The following is a 21,601-nucleotide window of genomic DNA, read 5'->3' as shown; positions in this document are numbered from 1 at the left end:
ATATCTATCTATACATTGTGAAATCTACGTTAGACTTTTCATGATGGTACTTGCTAAACGTGAAAGATTTTCTGATTTCTGATTGCAGACCATCCACACACCTTGGAGCTCTCAAACACAAGTCAGCAACATCATTGAAAAAAAAAAACAAATCAAATTTGTAAACAGTTTATAATCAACTAATCTATGAAATATCGGCTACAAGAGAGTGAATATCGCAGTGATAACCTTTATAGGGAGTCAGACATGTACAGGCACAGAAGAGCTCATCGATATGAAGCCTTTCAAACATTCAAGTATGACATTGTGGCTGACAAGCCCTGAAAGTGGGAGGCCTTCCTTGACACACTTGTCATCCTTCTCCAGAGTTGACACAATGTGGCTGAAATCTAGTCGCTTAGAAGGGTTTGCTGCCCAGCAACGTTTTATGAGGTGTGCAAGGGCAGGCTGACAACTAGCAGGCAGTGGCGGTCGTTGATTCTGCCAATGCCATAAATAGAAGGTTGTTAAGGATCGTGTATGTTTCCAAGTGATGGAACTAACAGAATCCAAATGAAAATAATTGAAGTAGATAATAAGATGCATAATGGATAATATCAGTAAGAAAACAAGAACCATCTAAGTGAGGAAATTTATTTATTTATTTTTTTGGATAAGTAATCACCTAAATGAGGAAATAATGAATAAATCAGACTCGAACAACAGTTCATCTATGTTGTTTTACTTCATAAGAATGGCAATTTGAGTTGTAAATGAGTCGAGCAAAGTAGAAATTTATTAAAACTTAACAAGTTTCGAAATGTACTTAAACTTGACTTGCTTACTTTTTAAGTTGATCTTAAACGAGATTTAATTGAGCTGATAACTAGTCAAGCTCGAGTAACATTATTTTTAGTGAATATAAACTTATCAAAAACATTAAAATACTTCAAAAATCAAAGAAACAATTACATAGCCAAATTTTTAGGGAAAAAGTAAAATGATTGTAGACACAAATTTTAAAACATGGGTGTTTAAATACATTTCAAAATTTATGTTACAAATGTCCACTGTTTAATTTTTGGACTAAACAGTGTTGATTATTTGAATAGCAAGTTCTTATTTCCGATCTGTATTTCAGATCGTTAATTACACATTTTATACAAATGAAACCTCCGATTAATGAAGAACAAAATAAACAACAAATGACAAATTAAAAAAAAGAAATATTTTATTGAGATTGTTATGGGTTTTGAACCCTCGAATACAAAATACAGTTTGGATTTGGAACCCTTAACCTATTCATCGCCATTAGCGTAGGCTCTTCAGTTCTCTAGGCTTCTCTTCTTCTTTTTTTTGTAACGACTTCTTTAGCTCTCAATTTCTTTCTCTCTCTCTCTCTCTGATCTTTTCCCTTTTGATTTTTCGATCCCCCGTTTTGTGTAATGGTCCTCATATTTATGGAGGACCATCAGGTGATAGAAATGTTTCATCTTTAATTTGAATTTCAAATTGAATGATATTTGAATTTCAAATTGAATGATAGCACCATTTAAATTTTGAATAATAGCGCTATCTGATTAATCGTATATCTGATCAACCGGATTGATCTTTGGGGTTTCATCCTGTGTGGTGTCCTTGTTGTGGGCTCTACAGGTGTCATCTTTCATAGGCTCCGCGTGTCATTTGAGCATCTTGAATAACGTCGTTAAGATACGACGTTGTTTTATTTATACACTTCAACGGAGCAAGTTAATCATTTTAGGAAGTGATTGCCTACAACAATCTTATCGTAGGCTCAATCTGTGTCATTGACTGTATTTGAAATTTAAACATAAATTTGGTTTGAAATTTATGTGCCAACAAATGCCCCTCGTGACTTGTACAAGTGAATTTTCTTAACTGTGCGAGTCACGACAATTTGGCACTTTTATCTGGATGATCTGTAGGTCTTGGATGGGATTATTTCTTTGCTTTGGTCCCTAGCCTTTTTTTTTTTTTTTTGGGTTGACGGCTTTTTCATGAGCCCTTTTACTTTTGTTGCATGGGTCCTTTTACTTTTGTTGCATGGGTCTTTTTGTGGACTTGATCTTTTTCATTTTTTATTTTTTTTAATTTTCTTATTATTTTTTTGTTTTTTTTTAAGGGTCATGAGTATGGTCCAAGATTTAAGTGGACATTTCCTTTTGTGGGCCTCCAACTTGCCACAATTTTTTTTACAGCAGATTTTTCCTAGGTCATTATGAATTTTCCTAGACCATCATGGACCTTTCCTTTTATAGGCCACCATTTTTAATTGGGTCTTTTCTTTTGTGGGCCTCCAACTTGCCACATTTTTTTTTTGTTTTACAACAGATTTTTCCTAGGTCATTATGAATTTTCCTAGATCATCATGGACCTTTCCTTTTATAGTCCACCATTTTTAATTGGGTCTTTTCTTTTGTGGGCCTCCAACTTGCCACATTTTTTTTTTTACAACAGACTTTTTTTTTTTAGGCCATTATGGACCTTTCCTTTTCTAGGCCACCAAATTTTTTTTTAAATTAGGCCTTTTCTTTTGTGGGCCTCCAACTTTTTTAAGGGTCATGAGTAAGGTCCAAGATTTAATTGGACATTTCCTTTTGTGGGCCTCCAACTTGCCACCATTTTTTTTACAGCAGATTTTCCCTAGGTCATTATAAATTTTCCTAGACCATCATGGACCTTAACTTTTATAGGCCACCATTTTTAATTGGGTTTTTTCTTTTGTGGGCCTCCATCTTGTCACCTTTTTTTTACAACAGACTTTTTTTTTTTTTTAGGCCATCATGGACCTTTCCTTTTCTAGGCCACCAATTTTTTAAATTGGGCCTTTTCTTTTGTGGGCCTCCAACTTGCCACTTTTTTTTTACAACAGACTTTTTTTTTTCTAGGCCATCACGGACCTTTCCTTTTCTAGGCCACCAATTTTTTTTAAATTGGGCCTTTTCTTTTGTGGGTCTCCAACTTGCCACTTTTTTTTTTTTTTTAAGATATATATATATATATATATATTAGTAGTTTGTCTAAATGGAATATGATGGATTGACATTGGTAGGATTTCTAATCCTACACAAACTCTTGCTTTTATGGAGTATTTCAAATCCTACCTAAACTCTTGCTTCTTTGAAGTATTTTAGGAGACCACTACCTCCTTTCTTAAGTAAGAAATTTTTTGCTTATATAATACATATCCATGCATGTGGACAATAGATATTTTTCCTCCTACAACTTTGTTCTTCCAGCAGAATTTTATTTCCAGCAATTTTTCAGCCGCCCTTTTTATTCTGCAAATTTTGTAGTGCATATTAGGTCTTCATCCTTCAAAAGTTGTCTGGCCATTGTCTTTCTTCTTTCCCCAAAAGAAGGCACAAAAGAATTCCTTCAAATTCCTTTTAATCAGGTATACTTTCATCATAATATTTGTTGCTTTCTTTTCACCCCTAGTTTTTACTGTTGCCATTTTTTTTTTGCTGCTGCCAGAAGAAAGTTTTAACACCCATACCAACTTCATGGATGTCACACTCATAAATTCTAGATGTTTTTTAAGGCATAAGATTTCTTTTCTTCAAGAAAGAACATAAAGCAGCAATCTGTCTGGTTTTCTCTTTTCTTTGGTGTCTACAACTTTTTTTTTAAAGAACATAAAGCAGCAATCTGTCTGGTTTTCTCTTTAACCAGATTTTTTATTTTTTATTTTTTATTTATTTATTTATTTATTTTTTTAAGACTGTTTTGAGCAACAACTTGTTTTAAGCAACAACCTGTTTTAACCAGATTTTCTTTACACAAGGCATAAGATTTTTTTTTTTTAACTCTCTTCAGCAGAATTTTAAGCAACAACCTATTTGGTTTGTATTTATATATATATTTTTTACTCACAGTAGAATCAAGTAAGCAAATTTTTTTTAATTTTTTTTTCTGCCGCTGCCAGTTTTTTTTTATGAGCCCAAACAAAAACTTTTCTTGCTTAAAAAACCTGCTATACTCAGATTTTTTCTAAACCCAAATACAAGCAGACTTTTTTTTCTTTTTAGCAGATTTTGCTAAACCCAAATACAAGCAGACTTTTTTTTTTTTTTTTTTTTGAAAATCGAATTTTTTAAGCCTGCTACCTTTTATTTTATGTTGTATTAGTAGCAACCCTTTGTACAATTGGCCAATTTTTTGTTAAAAGTCAAATCAGCCTTGCCCCTCGTAATTCGTGCGAGTGAATTTTAATCGTACGAATCATGATGACTAATTTCTGTTTTTATTTTATTTTATTTTATTTTATATTTGTTTTTTTAAACAATTATTTCATGTCTTTTATCTCTTTTGCGGGCAACACACAAGGCGCCAGAGTTTGTTTGCAGGTATCATTGCCCTTTCCAACCTAATGGCAATGAGTGGCTTGAATCCTTGGCAGTGATTGTGTCCTTCACCCCAATGGGCTAACTCCTTGGCTGTGAATGTGTCCTTCACCCCAATGGTTTGAAACCTTGGCAGTGATTGCGCCCGTCACCCCAACGGTTTGAATCCTTGGTAGTGATTGTGTCCGTCACCCCAACGGGTTGAAACCTTGGCAGTGATTGTGTCCGTCACCCCAACGGGTTGAAACCATGGCAGTGAATGTGTCCGTCATCCCAACGGGTTGAAACCTTGGCAATGATTGTGTCCGTCATCCTAACGGCTTGAAACCTTGGCAGTGACTGTGTCCGTCACCCCAACAGGTTGAATCTTTGGCAGTGAATGTGTCCGTCACCCCAACGGCTTGAAACCTTAGCAGTGATTGTGTTCGTCACCCCAACAGGTTGAAACCTTGGTAGTGAATGTGTTCGTCACCCCAACGGCTTGAAACCTTGGCAGTGAATGTGTCCGTCACCCCAACGGCTTAAAACCTTGGCAGTGATTGTGTCCGTCACCCCAACAGGTTGAATCCTTGGCAGTGAATGTGTCCGTCACTCCAACGGCTTGAAACCTTGGCAGTGATTGTGTCCGTCACCCCAATGGATTGAAACCTTGGCAGTGATTGTGTCCATCACCCCAATGGCTTGAAACCTTGGCAGTGATTGTGTCCGTCACCCCAACGGCTTGAGTCCTTGGTAGTGATTGTGTCCATCACCCCAATGGCTTGAAACCTTGGCAGTGATCGTGTCCGTCACCCCAACGGCTTGAGTCCTTGGCAGTGATTGTGTCCGTCACCCCAACGGCTTGAAACCTTGGCAGTGATTGTGTCCGTCACCCCAACGGCTTGAGTCCTTGGCATTGATTGTGTCCGTCACCCCAATGGCTTGAATCCTTGGCAGTGATTGTGTCCTTCACCCCAATGGCTTGAAACCTTGGCAGTGATTGTGTCCGTCACCCCAATGGCCTGAAACCTTGGCAGTGATTGTGTCCGTCACCCCAATGGCTTGAAACCTTAGCAGTGATTGTGTCCATCGCCTCAATGGCCTGAAACCTTGGCAGTGATTGTGTCTTTCACTCCAATGGTTTAATTTCTTGGCAAGGGGCTTTTGTCACTTTCTTTAGGACATTTTGCCTCAACTAACCTTTTTTTATTTTTTTTTATTTTTTTAGGAAGCATGGAAAAGACACTCGAATATCTTCGATGTGACGAGAGGAATGTATTGGATAAATCTAGTCCGAAAATAATTCGGCACAAACCTATCACTGCTTTATTTTCACCTACAGAGTTGGACCCCTACATCCCTTTACATACGGCTTCCGAAGACTTGGTCTATACAGGAATTCGAAACTGCTGTGAGATTCTCGAGAAAGGGCACTTCAAATCAATCGGTTCATTCCTTGTCTCAATCCTCCGTCCATTTTCTGAAGACCTTGACTGCTTCAATTAAGTGTAGACTTCATCTCCTTTTATGAGAAGGTGAAGATATTCCTTGGGTGCTTTGCTTTGAAAACCCAACTTGCAGATTCTTCAAACTTGTCTACTGCAGAATTTGAGGCCCAATATTATAAGAAGAAGCTTCATTTCGACAAAGTTTCTGGCGAACATGAACAGTTGTCTGCTTCAATTATCAAGTCGGATGAGCACATTGCGGGTCTTAATCAAAGGATTATTCAAACCAAAGAGTTACTCAAGCAACTTGAAGAGGAATTGTCATCCACCCAAGCGGAACATGCATCCTTTATGTGTGATTTTGCACAAGCTTCCGAGAGTGTTTCTAAATCGGAAGAAGACGTGCAAATTGCTCTATTTTGAGCCAACACAAGAAGAAGAATGGACAACACAGTATTGTGGAACGTGCTTTTGAAAGGGCCAAGACTTGTCTTAATGAATGAATGCACTTTTATTTTTTTATTCATTCGAACATAATGTATTTATGAAATTTCGCTCAATGATAGATTTATTTGTTATATGAAATTTCTCAATACAATACATTGATTTGTCTTATTTTAGCCGTACACAATAGATTTATTTGTTTATACATTGATTTATCTTATTTTGGCCGTACACAGTTTATACTCTTGCGGGCCAGGAGTATCCAATGTTTTATCACCTTAGATTTCGGTGAGGTATTTTAGCAGTTTAACCAGATACAATACCGTTGGTGGTGTTTGACTTTTGTTTGGCCGTACACAGTTTATACTCTTGCGGGCCAGGAGTATCCAATGTTTTACCACCTTAGATTTCAGTGGGATATTTTAGCAGTTTAACCACATACAATACCGTTGGTGGTGTTTGACTTTTGTTTGGCCGTACACAGTTTATACTCTTGCGGGGCAGGAGTATCTAATGTTTTATTACCTTAGATTTCGGTGAGGTATTTTAGCAATTTAACCACATACAATATCGTTGGTGGGGTTTGACTTTTGTTTGGCCGTACACAGTTTATACTCTTGCGGGCCAGGAGTATCTAATGTTTTATCACCTTAGATTTTGGTGAGGTATTTTAGCAGTTTAACCACATACAATACCGTTGGTGGGGTTTGACTTTTGTTTGGCCGTACACAGTTTGTACTCTTGCGGGCCAGGATTATCTAATGTTTTATCACCTTAGATTCCAGTGAGGTATTTTAGCAGTTTAACCACATACAATACCGTTGGTGGGTTTTTTTTTTTTATTTTTTTTGCCCTAACTTTTGCCTAGGCCGCCCTTTCGGGTTTTCAACCTAGCAGACTTTTTTTTTTTTTTTTTTTGCCCTAACTTTTGCCTAGGCCGCCCTTTCGGGTTTTCAACCTAGCAGGCTTTCTTAAGCGTAATATCTCTTCAAGAACCTTGCATTGGTTGGGGGAATGATTCTGTCACCATCCATCGTTATCAACAAATAGGCCCCATTAGAATAAACCTTCTCAATCACATAAGGTCCTTCCCATTTGGGCTCAAGCTTTCCTTTGGTTCTTCGTGAGACTACTATGGGTGTTCTAACCATTAGTACCAAGCCTCCCTTTTTAAAAGAACGAAGCCTCACTCTTTTATTGAATGCATTTGCCATCCTTTGTTGGTAGATTTCCAAGTTCTGTTGAGCATACAACCTTCTTTCATCCAGGGTCTCTAGCTCAGCCAACCTCACTCTTGCACTTTCATCTTCTGTTAAGGACTCTTGTATTGCCACTCGTAATGATGGTATTTGAACCTCAAGTGGTAACACTGCTTCTCCTCCAAAAACCAACGAATAAGGGGTTGCTTGAGTAGGAGTTCTGTGCGAAGTTCGATAAGCCCACAAAGCTTCTTGTAACTTTTTGTGCCAAGCTTTTTTGTTCTTATCCACCATCTTCTTAAGAATTTTGCACAATGTCTTGTTGAAAGCTTCTGCCAAACCATTAGCAGGTGCATGATATCTTGATGAATGGTTGTTTTTGATTTTGTACTTGGCAAATAACTTGTTCAAAGCATCACTCCTGAATGGCTGTCCATTATCCATGATGATACTTTCTGGAATCCCAAACCTGTAAATGATATGGGTTCGGATGAACTCGGAGACAACTGTGCTTTTTATATCCTTTAAAGCCACAGCCTCTGCCCATTTTGAAAAATAGTCAGTTGCAGCTAGGATGTATCGATATCCTGCTGAAGATGGAGGTACAAAAGGACCAATAATGTCCATACCCCATGCTGCAAATGTCCAAGAACAAGTTGTTAAATGTAAAGGCTCTGGGGGTTGGTGGCGAAAGTTCCCATGGAATTGGCAGACTTGGCATCTTCGAGCATAATTTATGCAATCTGCAATCATAGTCGGCCAATAGTATCCCAACCGTTTTAGCTGCATATGTAATTTAGGACCACTTTGGTGTGCCCCACATACACCTGCATGTATTTCTGCCATTACCTCTTGAATATGCTCCTTGGCTATACACCGCATGAACATTCCATCCAAAGACCTTTTGTATAACGTTCCATCTTTCCACAGGACGAATTTGGTAGCCCTGCGTCTCACTTCAATTCTTTTTACTTTATTAGGAATGGCAACGGGGCGGGGCGGGGCGGGGCCGGAGATCACACTCCCCGTCTCCGATCCCCGATGCTCGAATTTTCCCCGGCCCCGGCCCCGATCCCCGACGGGGACTCATAGCTCGATCCCATCCCCGCCCCCGATCGGGGATCCCCGACCCCGAAAAATCCCCAATTTTTTTTTTATCTATAAAAATCTGTAAATAATGAACAATGAACATCATAAATAAATTTATCATCTACACAGAACCAATGAACTAATGAACAATGAACATCATCTAATGAACAATGAAAATCTGTAAATTTATCATTATTCATCTTCAATAATGAACAATAAACTAATGCACAATGAACATCATCAGATCTGTTTATAAATTTAGAAAAAAAAATAGATCTATATACTCATTCAGATATATATATAATCAGATATATTTGTATAAACAGATCTATATAGTCATATATATATAATATACATATATGTAAACCCTAGATCCAACCCAGATACGGAGGAGCTCGGCGAAGATCGGCGGCGATGACGGAGATCAACCCAGATATGAGATCTGAGATCTGTGTATCTGTGAGATCAACACAGATATGAGAAAGAGAGAGTGGTGACTGCGATTGCGACGGTGGCTGTGATCTGTGACGGTGGAGAGGTGCAAAAGTAGAGAGAAGCATCGCGGAGGCATCGCAGACAGCGATGGAGGCACTGAGGAGGCACTGTGTATCTGCGAAAGTGAGAGAGAGTAGAGAGAAGCGAAGGAGAGGCACTGTGTATGAGAGAGAGAGAGAGAGAGAGAGAGAGAAGAGAAACAGTTTGTGTGAATGAGTGTGCCAAGCCCTAACACAATACACATATATTATATATATAAACGGGGGTATATTAGTAATTTCATGTCGGGGAACCGGGGCGGGGATCGGGGCCGGGGTCGGGTCGGGGCGGGGCTTGAACACTGATCACCGTCCTCGGCCCCGAACAGATCGGGGATTGATTTTCAAATACCGTCCCCTCCCCGTCGGGGGTATTTTTCGGGAAAAAACTGCTAAAATCGGAGTCGGGGTTGGGGATCCCCGTCGGCCCGGTTTCAAATTGCCATCCCTATACTTTATTTTCAGGTAGCCTACCATGTTTGAGGTAAGCTATGAATGGTTCCCGCCAATCCTCCTCGTTTTCTCCTTTCGTGGTGACAACCAAGATTGGAACCAAGTCGGAAACCTCTTTTAAAGGTTGTAACACCCTTCTTTCACCTACCGTGATAGTAATTGTTTTGCTATCTGGTAGGGTGAGTAATGCAGCCAAACTTGCAAGTGAATCAGCTCGAGCATTTGTTCTTCTCTTCACATGGAAAATATGTGTTTTTCTGAATTGCGAAAGCAATTGATCAGCCCTTTCATGATACGGGATGAAACTTGTTTTCTTAACAATGTATTCTCCACGGAGTTGCTTTACCACCAGTTCCGAATCTCCATAAATTGAGAGTTCTTCAATAGGAATTCGTAATTCCAATTCTAATCCAGCAATTACAGCTTTATATTCTGCCTCATTATTGGAGCATCCTTCACTTAAGGCGAAAGAATGGGTGATTATAGCATTATCTGAAGTCACAAACACAATTCCAATTCCAGCTTTATTGTTTTTAGGATTTTCTTGCTTTTTGCCATCTGGACTCCTTGAAGCTCCATCAAAATACATCTCCCATCCTTTCTGAATTTCTACTTGTATAACCTCTTCATCTGGTAAATCAGTTACTAGAGGTGAGTCATCAGGTATAGGATGTGCTGCCAAAAAATCTGCTAGAGCCTGCCCCTTTACAACTCTTTGGGGAACATATTCAATTGTGAATTGTTGGAGAATTGTAGCCCACTTTGCAATTTTCCCTGAAAGTATGGGCCATGAAAGTATATATTTCAAGGGGTCTGCTCTTGATATCAACTTGACTTCGTGTTCCAAGACATAGTGCTTTAGTTTTTGCAAGGCGAACACCAAGGCAAGACATGTCTTTTCGATAGGGAAGTACTTGACCTCTGCCCCAACCAAAGTACGACTCAAGTAATACAAGGCATTTTCCTTCCCATGCTCATTATGTTGTGCCAACAATGCCCCTAACGAACCATCCAAGGCTGTTATGTACAACAAAAGTGGTTTTTCTTTTATTGGGCTCATAAGTACTGGAGGCTTCAAAAGATACTCCTTAATACTATTAAAAGCATTTTGGCATTGCTGATCCCATTCAAACGGAACACCCTTTTTCATCAATCTTGAGAACGGCAAACATCGACCTGCCAAGTTAGAAATAAATCTTCTGATATAGGCCAATCTCCCTTGTAGCCCCTTCAATTCCCTTAAATTTCGTGGAGGAGGCATTTCGGCAATAGCTTTAATCTTGGTAGGGTCAATTTCAATCCCTTTGTTTCGAACCACAAACCCAAGAAATTTTCCTGATGAAACTTCAAATGCGCATTTTAGTGGGTTCATCTTGAGTTTGTACCTCCTCAAACGTTCGAAGATTTTTCTCAAATCTTCCACATGGTTTTCCTTTTCCTTTGTCTTGACGACGAGATCATCAACATAGCATTCGATGGTGTCATGGAGCATATCACCAAAAATTATAGTCATCACCCTTTGATACGTGGCCCCAGCATTTTTCAGGCCAAAAGGCATTACCTTATAGCAAAAGACTCCTCTCGGAGTCCTGAATGTAGTCATTTCTTCATCTTTAGGTGCCATTCAGATTTGATTGTATCCTGAATATCCATCCATAAAAGACAAGGTTTCATACCCAGTAGTTGCATCTACAAGAAGTTCAGTGATGGGCAAAGGAAAGCCATCTTTAGGACAAGCCTCATTGAGATCACGAAAATCAATGCAAACCCTGATTTGACCATTTTTTTTCTTGACTGGCACTATGTTTGCTAGCCAGGTTGGATATTTGACTTCTCTGATGAATCCTGCATTGATAAGCTTGTCGACTTCGGCTTCAATTTGGGCTGTAAGCTCTAGTCGAGTTCGCCTTTGAGGCTGTTTAACTGGCCGTTTCTCAGGGTGAATTGCAAGCTTATGGACTGCAATCTCTGGATTAAGACCAGTCATCTCACTATAGTTCCATGCAAATATGTCACGATACTCCCTTAAAAAGGAAATATATTGCCGAGCTTTTTCTTCCTTTAAATTTGCACTAATGAAGGTTAGTTTGTTTTCTCCGTCATCACCCAGATTTATTTCACGAAGGTCATCCACGGTGGCTTGGCCTCCTGCTTCAAATTCTGTTGGTGCAGGTTGAGCTTCATCTTGGTCAACATCTTCCAACACATCTTGAGTGATAGTCATGTTTACTGGAAATTTTTCCTCATTCCCTTAATAGCCTAACCCCTCTGTCCTGGCGGTGATAATACCGCCTTGCTGGATAGCCTGCCTCTGTGAAGGTGTTAATGCAAAGTCAAAGGGTGTCATTGTTTCTGGTATTTTTTCAGGATCTAAACCAACTTTTACCAACATCTATGTGATTTCTGCACTGAAGGTAGGCTTCTCAAAACTCGAGATGTTTTCTTCTGGCATTTGTTCAACTTTCACTTTCTGTTCAACATCTCCAAGCGAGTGGAATATGATGGGTTTCGACCCTTTTCCTTTAGAAGGGACCACAATCTTATTATATTTTTCCACATAGTTGCATTCTATCCTCCTTAATGGCAACGTGAACTCACCCTTGAGATCCAAAATTGGATTTATTGGGGCTAGAGCCTTTGCCCCCAGTTTCCTTTCGGACTTTGGCACATATCGAAAAGTTCTTTTTGTTGAAACTGGAGTAGACTCTACAGTGTCTTTGACATTCGGAGTATCTTCAGACTTCTTCACATCTTTTCCCTTTCTTTGTGAAGTCTTTGTATAGAAGCGAGCATCAGCATAGTAGGCCTCTACTTCTCCAAATGGATCATTGTCAGCCACAATTATCCCCTCTTTTTTGGGTGAAGGCAACGGATACTTAATACATTGGTGATAAGTTGATGGCACTGCATGATGATTATGCATACATGGTCTCCCAAGCAAAGCATTGTAAGAGGTGTCTACATCAATAACCAAGAACTCAGTGCTTTCTTCAATATCCCCAAACTTGGTTTGTAATTCAATTTTCCCCATTGGGCGTTGCTCATTCTGATTAAATCCTTGAATGACCAAACGACTTGGGCGAAGTTGTGAAATTCGAACCCCTAATAAATTTAAGGCCCTCCGAGGCAGAAGGTTCGCCGCAGATCCTCCATCAATAAGAATTCGAGAAATTTTCACATCATGGATAAGGCCAGTGATAAACAAAGGCCGATTATGGTCTGTCATTTCAGCACACATGTCTTTGTCACCAAAGGTTACCATAGCCATGCATGTTGTTGCCTTCTTTTGATTTCTACCCTCAATTTCTTTGCGGAAATCCTCTGGCTTGGACAGGGCATATATTAAAGACTTTCGAAGCTCTGGAGACATTTTTAATGCATCATATACGCTTAACAATGCTGGAATTTTCTTTAGATGAGCTAGTACATCATATTTCACTTGCTCTTCCTCCAGCAAAACTTGTGGAACTTACGACGTTTGAGGGTCCTGAGGATTTCGTAATTTCCTCCGGTAGGTCAAATAAGTCTGGCATACTTCAGCAACCGGATTTTCGTTGACCTCAACTTCTTTTATTCCCTCACTTATTTGGACCATGTTAACTGGTCCAGCTGCAGGGTGATCATCATCATCAGTCACTTCTCCATCTTCTTGGAGCTGCATTCTTCTCCCATTTCTTAGGTACCGGGAGTCACGCCTATAAAAGCATTGAGATTCTTCAAAACCATTCTTCATGGCCTCCCAACTAGGCACCACGACTCCATCGAGGGAGCAATACCAGTCAAAGGCGATCCCCTCTAAGGAAAGGGGGAATTGTTTTAGGCAAAGTGCTTCATTTTGAGCTGTTTCCCCACACTGTTTCAAAAAACGCCTAATATGTTTTTGAGGATCTCCATACCCCTTATATAGGACAAAATTTGGAAGTTCGTATCCTTTAGGAAATGGTGTTTGCTCTACCCATAAAGGGAACAAATCCCTTGGGCGATAAGTGCCCATCTCTCGAAGGTCAAGGGCAGTTTCAATCTTCTCCTCAATTGTGCCTTCTATGAAATCATATGTTTGAGAAGATGTACCTTCGTCATCCAAATGTTCTGACATCTCAATTTCTATTGGCCATGGTTTATAAAATGTCCTATAGAATCGATCAGCCATGGTGTCCCAATCTGGGATTGAATTAGGTGGCAGGCTGAAGTACCAATCCGCTGCCCATCATTCCAAAGAAAGAACGAACTGCCGTAGAAGTAACGCCTGGCTTTTTACTGTGTTTCCACATTGTGCAAGGAAACGAACCAAATGGCGCCTTGGACAACCTGTCCCAATATATAAAGGAAAACGATGTACTGCATATCCTCGTGGAAACTGAACCCATTCGACCCAATTAGGGAAAGGGTGTCTAGAAATTTGATTTCTTTCAATACTCAAATTTTGATGGGCTTCAAAACCCTCATCTTTCAAAAAGACTGTTACTTTTGCCTGATGTTCCGTTTCCCTTCTAGCTTCAATTTTTGCTTTCTCATCATCACCTGGATTGCGAATGATATGTATTTCTCGCTCTTCAAAATTTACGTCCACAGTGATGACATTACAAGGAAAGTCAAAGTGGTCACTTGATACACTTTCTCCATCGTATGTCCTAGCTGGGGATGTGTATGGTGAATCATCAGGGGAAAAGTCAAGTTCCCACTCTTCATTAGGATCCTCAATTTGAGATGACTTTGCTTGTTTACTTGAATGCTTCCATACTTCATCATCCGACTTACACCTGCCATTCACCTCATCATCCTTGAAGTGTAGTCATTTTTTCGCCTTTTTTACAAGCTCAGAGTCGGACCTACACCCAGTGTCTCTTTGCTTTGTTCCCCTTACATATTCTGGAGTGCTTTGATAGTACATTGGTGGTACTGGCGAATACTCTGGAGAAAAGGCTTCTGGTGTATACTTTGGAGAAGCTGGTGTATATTCTGGAGAGGCTGGTGTGTATTCTGGAGAAGTTGGTGTATACTCTGGTGAGTCAGGTATACAGATAGGAGATGTAATCCAATCCCCTTCCCTAACTTTTGAACCAACTTCACCCTCATCTTCCTCGCCATCACTCAAAACAATGATGGTTAGGCAAGGGACCAAAGTAAACTTTTCCTCCCTTCTTTTATCAAAGTATGTCTGCAACTCCACAGATTGAAATTTTGAAGGTAGAAATTCCTCCAATGTGACTGGGACAAGAGGACTTTGCTCTAACTGCTCATCAGGGACCAATTTCTCCCCATTTTCCTTCTTTGGGTTCTTTTTTCCTTTTCTCTTACTTACTTTGGCTTTTTTCTGTTTCCTAGAAACTTTTGATTTTTTCTTTTTGGAAACTTTTGGCCCTTGTGTTGTTGAATTAACCACACTTCTAGCTTTCACTGTGGCATTTTGTTTTTTCTTCATGCTTTTTGACTGATAAACAACCCATTCACCTTCATTATCATTGTCGATAGTGATTGGGTTAGCAGATGCTTTCTCTTGAGGAGGGAGTTCGATAATTTTAGAGTCCAAAAGTTTCTGAATTTTATCTTTCAGAACAAAGCACTCTTTTATCGGATGGCTAATCAAACAATGGTAGGGGCAATACTTTGGATCGTTGGTCTTTCCTACCTTATGTGGTCTTTTTACCTCAGGGAGAGCAATCAACTTTTGCTCCAACATATCTTCAAATAGGTCTTCGACCAGATCATCCATGAAGGAATATTTCTTCTCCAACCTCTCTTTCATAGTCACTTTTTTAAATTCCTTGGGCTTTTTAGCCCCTACTACAACGGGACCCTTATTTCTGGTTTCGATTGTAGCTGCAGTCGAGGACTCAACCCTTTCAACGACCCTAGACCTCATTCGTTTAGCTAAATGCAGCTCCATATCATGAGCTTTAGTGCATAGATCATTGAATCCTTCAAAAGTTTGAGCCATAAGAGCCGTAGAGAGCTCATGTCGGAAGTTGTTAAGGCACATCCGAATTAACTCTAATTGTGTAAACTTTTGAGGACAAGCAAATGTCAAAGCTCGCCATCTTGCAATGAAATCTGTAACAGACTCATTGTCACGTTGCTTGGTCTCAATCAGTTCTGGTACTCCAACTCGTCTTTGTGTGTTGCAGAACTGTTTAAGGAACTCCTTCACCATGGAATCCCAATTTAGGATTGATCCCTCAGGAAGATTAGCATACCAAGTAAATGTAGAACTTTCAAGCGATTGGACAAATAGCTGCAGGCACAGGGCCTCATTCTGAGCTATTGGCCCGCATCTTGAAAGGAAATGAGCCACATGTTGTCTTGGATCTCCTGTTCCATCAAACATTTTGAAATCTGGTTGGGAAAAACCAGAAGGGAATGGAACAGCGTCTACCCATGCTGGGTAAGGTTTTGTAATTATTCGAAAATTCTCATCATCTTTTTCTATGACTTTCTTTACTTGTCTCCTCACCATATCATCAATTATGGCCATGAGCATTGGATTCATACCACTACTGGTTAGATCAGAGTAACAAGGACCATTGCCCCTTGGGGCTAGTGTACTTTGTATGCCTATAGATGTTCCCACAACAGGTTGTGTCATTTGTTTGGGTGCACTTCCTGGTCCTGTCATTTGGGCCTGCAACTGTTGCATTTGCTCCAACATAGCAGTCATTTCTCGTTCTTTTCTCTCAAGTTGTTCCTGTAGGGCCACCACTTTTTCCTTGAGACCTTGGTCTTGCTGGACCTGCGATTTTTCACCTTCTTTCTCAACCTCAATCATCATAACTGCGACTTTGTTGATATCTTTCAATTCATTGTTTCCAATATTCGTTGAAACAAACGAGATAGAATCATCTTGTTCGTATAAAGGATTATCAACCCCCACAACATTATTCATATTTGAAGCATCTGACTGCGATGCTTTGTTTTGAGCCTGACGGGTTATAGACCTTGTCACAGGCCCTTTTCTTATTCCCTCCATAGATAGTTCAACCAAAGTAGAAATATTTCCTAAGGGTTGCTTACCCTCCTCCACCTTGGTTTTCCAACAAAGACAGGACTTTCAATTTGTTTTTGGGGTTCATCTTTCGAGAGAGCCCTTTCAATAGCTCCTATAACATTTGTTGCCACTGTTCTTAGTTCCAGTTTCTTTAAAGCCTTATTTCTTTTTCACCTTTGTCTTTTCAAAACTGGACCGAATGGCATATCAAGTTGAGCCCCCAGGGGCATAGAAGGAACCGTTTGCGTTTTTGCAAACTCATGAATTTTCAAAACAGTCCCTACATTTTTAGAGTGGACCAATTGATGTTGATTCAAATCCCGTTGGGCCAACAGGTGTTCGTTATTCGAACCTTGTCGGGCCAACGGGTGTTCCTTATTCAGTCGGGCCAACGGGTGTTTCTCACTCGAACCCTGTCGAGCCAACGAGTGTTCTTTTGGCTCTTGAGAGTTAACTGAGATTTGGTTTGATCGATTTTGTACTCTGAACAGAACTATCGGTTTGTAGGCCGCAATTGTTTTTTCAACAACAGGGGCCTTTTTTCCATCAACAGGAGTTTGGGTCATCACCCGCCTCCCAATGGCCCTAATGATGGCCATGTTTTCAGCAGAGGCTTTCTTCTGGGCAGACTCCACCATTTTAATGGAGTCTTCTACCCTTTTGAGTAGTTGGGCCACAACATTTTTTGTTGCCCCCGTTGAAGCTGCAACAAAAGTCGTAGTTGCAAACTGATTAGCCTCCTTTGCCTGAATTAGAAAGTTCTTCGTTCGGGCTGTGGCCCTCACAATTGCGTACTGCTTTGACGTTTTCACATAATCTTCAGTAATCTTTCACAAACTTTCAACTTTCTGGAGAAGTGTGACTTTCTTCATCACACCAGTTACCTTCGGGACAGTCAAGAGCTTTCGCTCCGGAGCCCCTTGGGTGGCAGGGGAAAGAAGTGCATCTTTTTAGGATTTCGTTGGCTCTACCTTTGGGACAGCCAAGAGCATTCGCTCCGGAGCCCCTTGGGTGATGGGTGTTATCTCCAACCTTGGTGACTTCAGAACCACTGGACTGTAGGTTTGTCTCCTAACAGTTGCTTCAGCATTCCTATAACAAAAGAATACATCAGTAAGTTTCAACTATATATATATATATATATATTTTTTTTTTTTTTTGTTCTTCAAAAGATGGGAGGAGAAATAAGGTCCCACTGGGCGTGCCAGAATTTGTAGACACAAATTTTAAAACATGAAGTGTTTAAACACATTTCAAAATTTATGTTACAAATGTCCACTGTTTAGTTTTTGGACTAAACAGTGTTGATTATTTGAATAACAAGTTCTTATTTCTGATCTGTATTTCAGATCGTTAATTACACATTTTATACAAATGAAACCTCCGATTAATGAAGAACAAAATAAACAACAAATGACAAATTAAAAAAAAGAAATATTTTATTGAGATTGTTATGGGTTTTGAACCCTCGAATACAAAATACAGTTTGGGTTTGGAACCCTTTACCTATTCATCGCCATTAGCGTAGGCTCTTCAGTTCTCTAGGCTTTTCTTCTTCTTTTTTTTGTAACGACTTCTTTAGCTCTCAATTTCTTTCTCTCTCTCTCTCTGATCTTTTCCCTTTTGATTTTTCGATCCCCCGTCTTGTGTGATGGTCCTCATATTTATGGAGGACCATCAGGTGATAGAAATGTTTCATCTTTAATTTGAATTTCAAATTGAATGATATTTGAATTTCAAATTGAATGATAGCGCCATTTAAATTTTGAATAATAGCGCTATCTGATTAATCGTATATCTGATTAACCGGATTGATCTTTGGGGTTTCATCCTGTGTGGTGTCCTTGCTGTGGGCTCTACAGGTGTCATCTTTCGTAGGCTCCACGTGTCATTTGAGTATCTTGAATAACGTCGTTAAGATACGACGTTGTTTTATTTATACACTTCAACGGAGCAAGTTAATCATTTTAGGAAGTGATTGCCTACAACAATCTTATCGTAGGCTCAATCTGTGTCATTGACTATATTTGAAATTTAAACATAAATTTGGTTTGAAATTTATGTGCCAACAATGATACATATAGAAAATGCTAACTTTTTGAGCCAAGGCAAACGCAGCCTCCACGGGGGTCATTCCTTGAAAGGGAAGCAAAGTTGTCATGAGCTCCCATAGCACGATCCCAAAGCTATACACATCAACTTTTCGAGTGTAAGCTTTCTCTTTAATCATCTCTAGGGCCATCCAACGGTAAGTACCCATGTTTCCTTCTGATTCTCTGCATTGTGTTTCCAAACATGATGTACCAAAATCTGCAACCTTTTTTGTTACAGAAGCAAGTTATTTGAAGCAAGTTATTTGACTTGAGGTCTCTGTGGATCACCCCTTGTGAATGAAGATACTCCATTCCTCGCGATATATCAAGGGCTAACCTCAAAATTGTTTCGGTTGAAAGTGAGTATGGCTGTTTCTTGTTGAGAAACATCCTTAGAGTTCCTTGTGACATGTGTTCTGTGATGATGCAGTACACGGGAGGTTTTTTGGTGGCTGCGATGAACTGTGGAAAAAGAAAAGGTCATTACTAACTTAAGAAAGAGTAAATTACTGCAAGATCATAATTTTTTAAAATTATGTTGAATTATATTGACCAGTAAACTTAGTCTTACAAGCCGATTGGTCTAATTTCGAAAAGCAAAAACTAAGAAAAGAAAATGCGTTGCAGATTTCAAAAAGTTTATGAATTCAAAATTACAACATGAGGCTAGAGGTTCACTACGATTTCGGGCAAGAATGGAATGGCTTTTCTTTGGCCACTTAATGGGTATTATGTTGTTTGAATGATCATTCCATTCCAATTTTTGTTCCTGTAAACCAAACACTACTTTAAGATCCCGTTTTTTCTTTAAACATTGGAGGCCGTAGCATCAGCGAGAGGAAGACCTCTTGACCTCCTAGTAAAGTGTAAGAACTTTGCCCAACTAAACTAGTCTGGAATGTTATTCAACTGATTTTAGTTGATGATTTATTGGTTTTCTACTTTAAGAAACACATGCTTTCAAAACTAACACCATAAAACCAAAACAAAACCACGCAAAGCATACTTTTCACTCTCTTTAATTGGTGCATATAAAGCCTAACCTATACTATATTGGGATGATAGAGCCTTGAAAGCAAGGCAACTTCAGACTTGAATTGTTGTTCAAGCAAAACTTTGGTCTCCTCTCTATGGCTTGGAATCCTCCCCATTTTCACTGCAACTGCCCTCTGCTTGTAAATTCCCTGGTAAATCCGACTATGCGCACCCGAGGCAAACTTGTTGCCAATGAACAGCTGTGAAAGATCAGCAGTCCATTCCTCGTGATCTTCCTTTGATGCCTCCCAAGTCTCAACATTATCAGAATCCAGGATCATTAACCATGTCTCCAAACTATCAAATCTCTTCCTTTCCATGTTCTCCAAATCGAAGTTCATTTGGGTGATCGACGTGGGAGGGATTGGTAATGGCTTCTCCTTGAACTTTCTTAGTCGAAATGGATTAAAACAGGACATTACTATTCTTGAAATTGACAAAATGGTGAAATTGAAGAGTCAAACACGCAATCAATAGGTGTTTTCCTTCTCAATATATGAATTGATTTCAAGAATGAATTGAAAATGGATTGAAACAGGACACTACCATTGAAATTCTGTGATTTATTGAGGTTCTCTGGCTTGAAAAAGACTTAGAATCGATGAAATGGATTGAAACAGGACACTGCCATTGAAATTCTGTGATTTGTTGAGGTTCTCTGGATTGAAAAAGACTTAGAATCAACGAGATGGTGAAATTGAAGTGTGAAAACACACAATCAAAAGAGGTTGTCCTTCTGAATGTGTCAATTGATTGCAAGAATGAATTGAAATAGGACACTACCATTGAAATTTTGTCCTTGATTGAGGATTTTCTGGCTTGAAAAAGACTCCAATCGAATCGACAAAATTAAAGTGTCAAAACATACAATCAAAAAGGGGTTTCCTTCTGAATGTGTGAATTGATTTCCAAAGAAAACAGAGAATGGTTTTCATGGATTGATCAAAACAAGGACAAACACAAAAAGAACACATCAAAATCTAGAGAAAGAAACAAAGGTGACAAAGAAATCCCAATGGAAGCTCTCATTTTGAGAGGTTTAAAATTGTTTTTCAAAAACAACAATGAAAACACAAATTCTGAAACATGGGTAGAGATGGGTTTTCATGTATGGATCAAAACAATGACAAAACAAAAAAAGAACTCATCAAAATCTAGACACAGAAAACCCAATTGGAATCTCTGCAATTGATTAGTGGTTCCATTGTTTTTCAAAACAATAATTAAATGAAGAGTGAATTCATCAAAATGCAGATATTTCAGAAAGCTTTCATGGTTTTGTCTAATATGATCAAGAAGATGGGTCGTTTAGCATTCAAACCAGAGCTTCCCATGATTTCTTGGCTCAAAAGCACACTCATCAGAGAGAGAGAGAAAGAGAGAGAGAGAGAGAAGAACATTTTCGATCGAATCCAACTCTACTTCTAATTCATTTTGCAATTTGCATCATACAATGCTTAGTGGGCACAGTGTCAAAAAGTTGATTAGATTAGCTCATGAAGACTTCAAGAATTTTGGATATATGGTGTCCTATCCACTAATGGTAATATTACTAGAATTTGGTTTTGTGGAATTATTATAATTTGATGATTAGATTGCAAATGAACCAAATAATAATAATAATATAATATTGATTATGTTTACTTTAAAAAAAAAATTTGATAGTATATTTTTAAGAGAATAATAATAATATAATATTGATTATGTTTAAATTAAAAAAAACATTTTAAGGCTCGAATGGCCCGACTCTTTCTCTCTCTCCATCTTTCTCTTTCTTCTCTATCTCTTCTCTGTTTTGGTCTTCTTCTTTCTGAGCAGTGATGGCGGTGCCGGAAAGGTTTGTATCTTATACACACATATGTATAGGTTTGTGTATACACAAATTTTCATCCCTCTCCCTGATCCTCTCTCTCTCTCTCTGGCCGATTTCACCTCCCATCACCCTCACCTCTCTTTCTTCTTCCTCTTTATAGACTGTTGGCCGGTTAACGATTTTT

At 39.1% G+C, this 21,601-nt stretch overlaps 1 pseudogene; it reads right to left on the bottom strand.

The window, feature by feature from the left end:
• Nucleotides 1–122: 122 nt before the first annotated feature.
• LOC114323136 (serine/threonine/tyrosine-protein kinase HT1-like) lies at nt 123–20,507 on the bottom strand (annotated as a pseudogene).
• Nucleotides 20,508–21,601: the final 1,094 nt, after the last annotated feature.

The sequence above is a fragment of the Camellia sinensis genome, chromosome 9 (genome assembly GCF_055761805.1).
Source record: "Camellia sinensis isolate YWXY chromosome 9, ASM5576180v1, whole genome shotgun sequence".
NCBI lineage: Eukaryota > Viridiplantae > Streptophyta > Magnoliopsida > Ericales > Theaceae > Camellia > Camellia sinensis.
The sequence above is the reverse complement of the archived record's forward strand: the minus strand, read 5'-3'. Positions and strand labels throughout refer to the sequence as shown.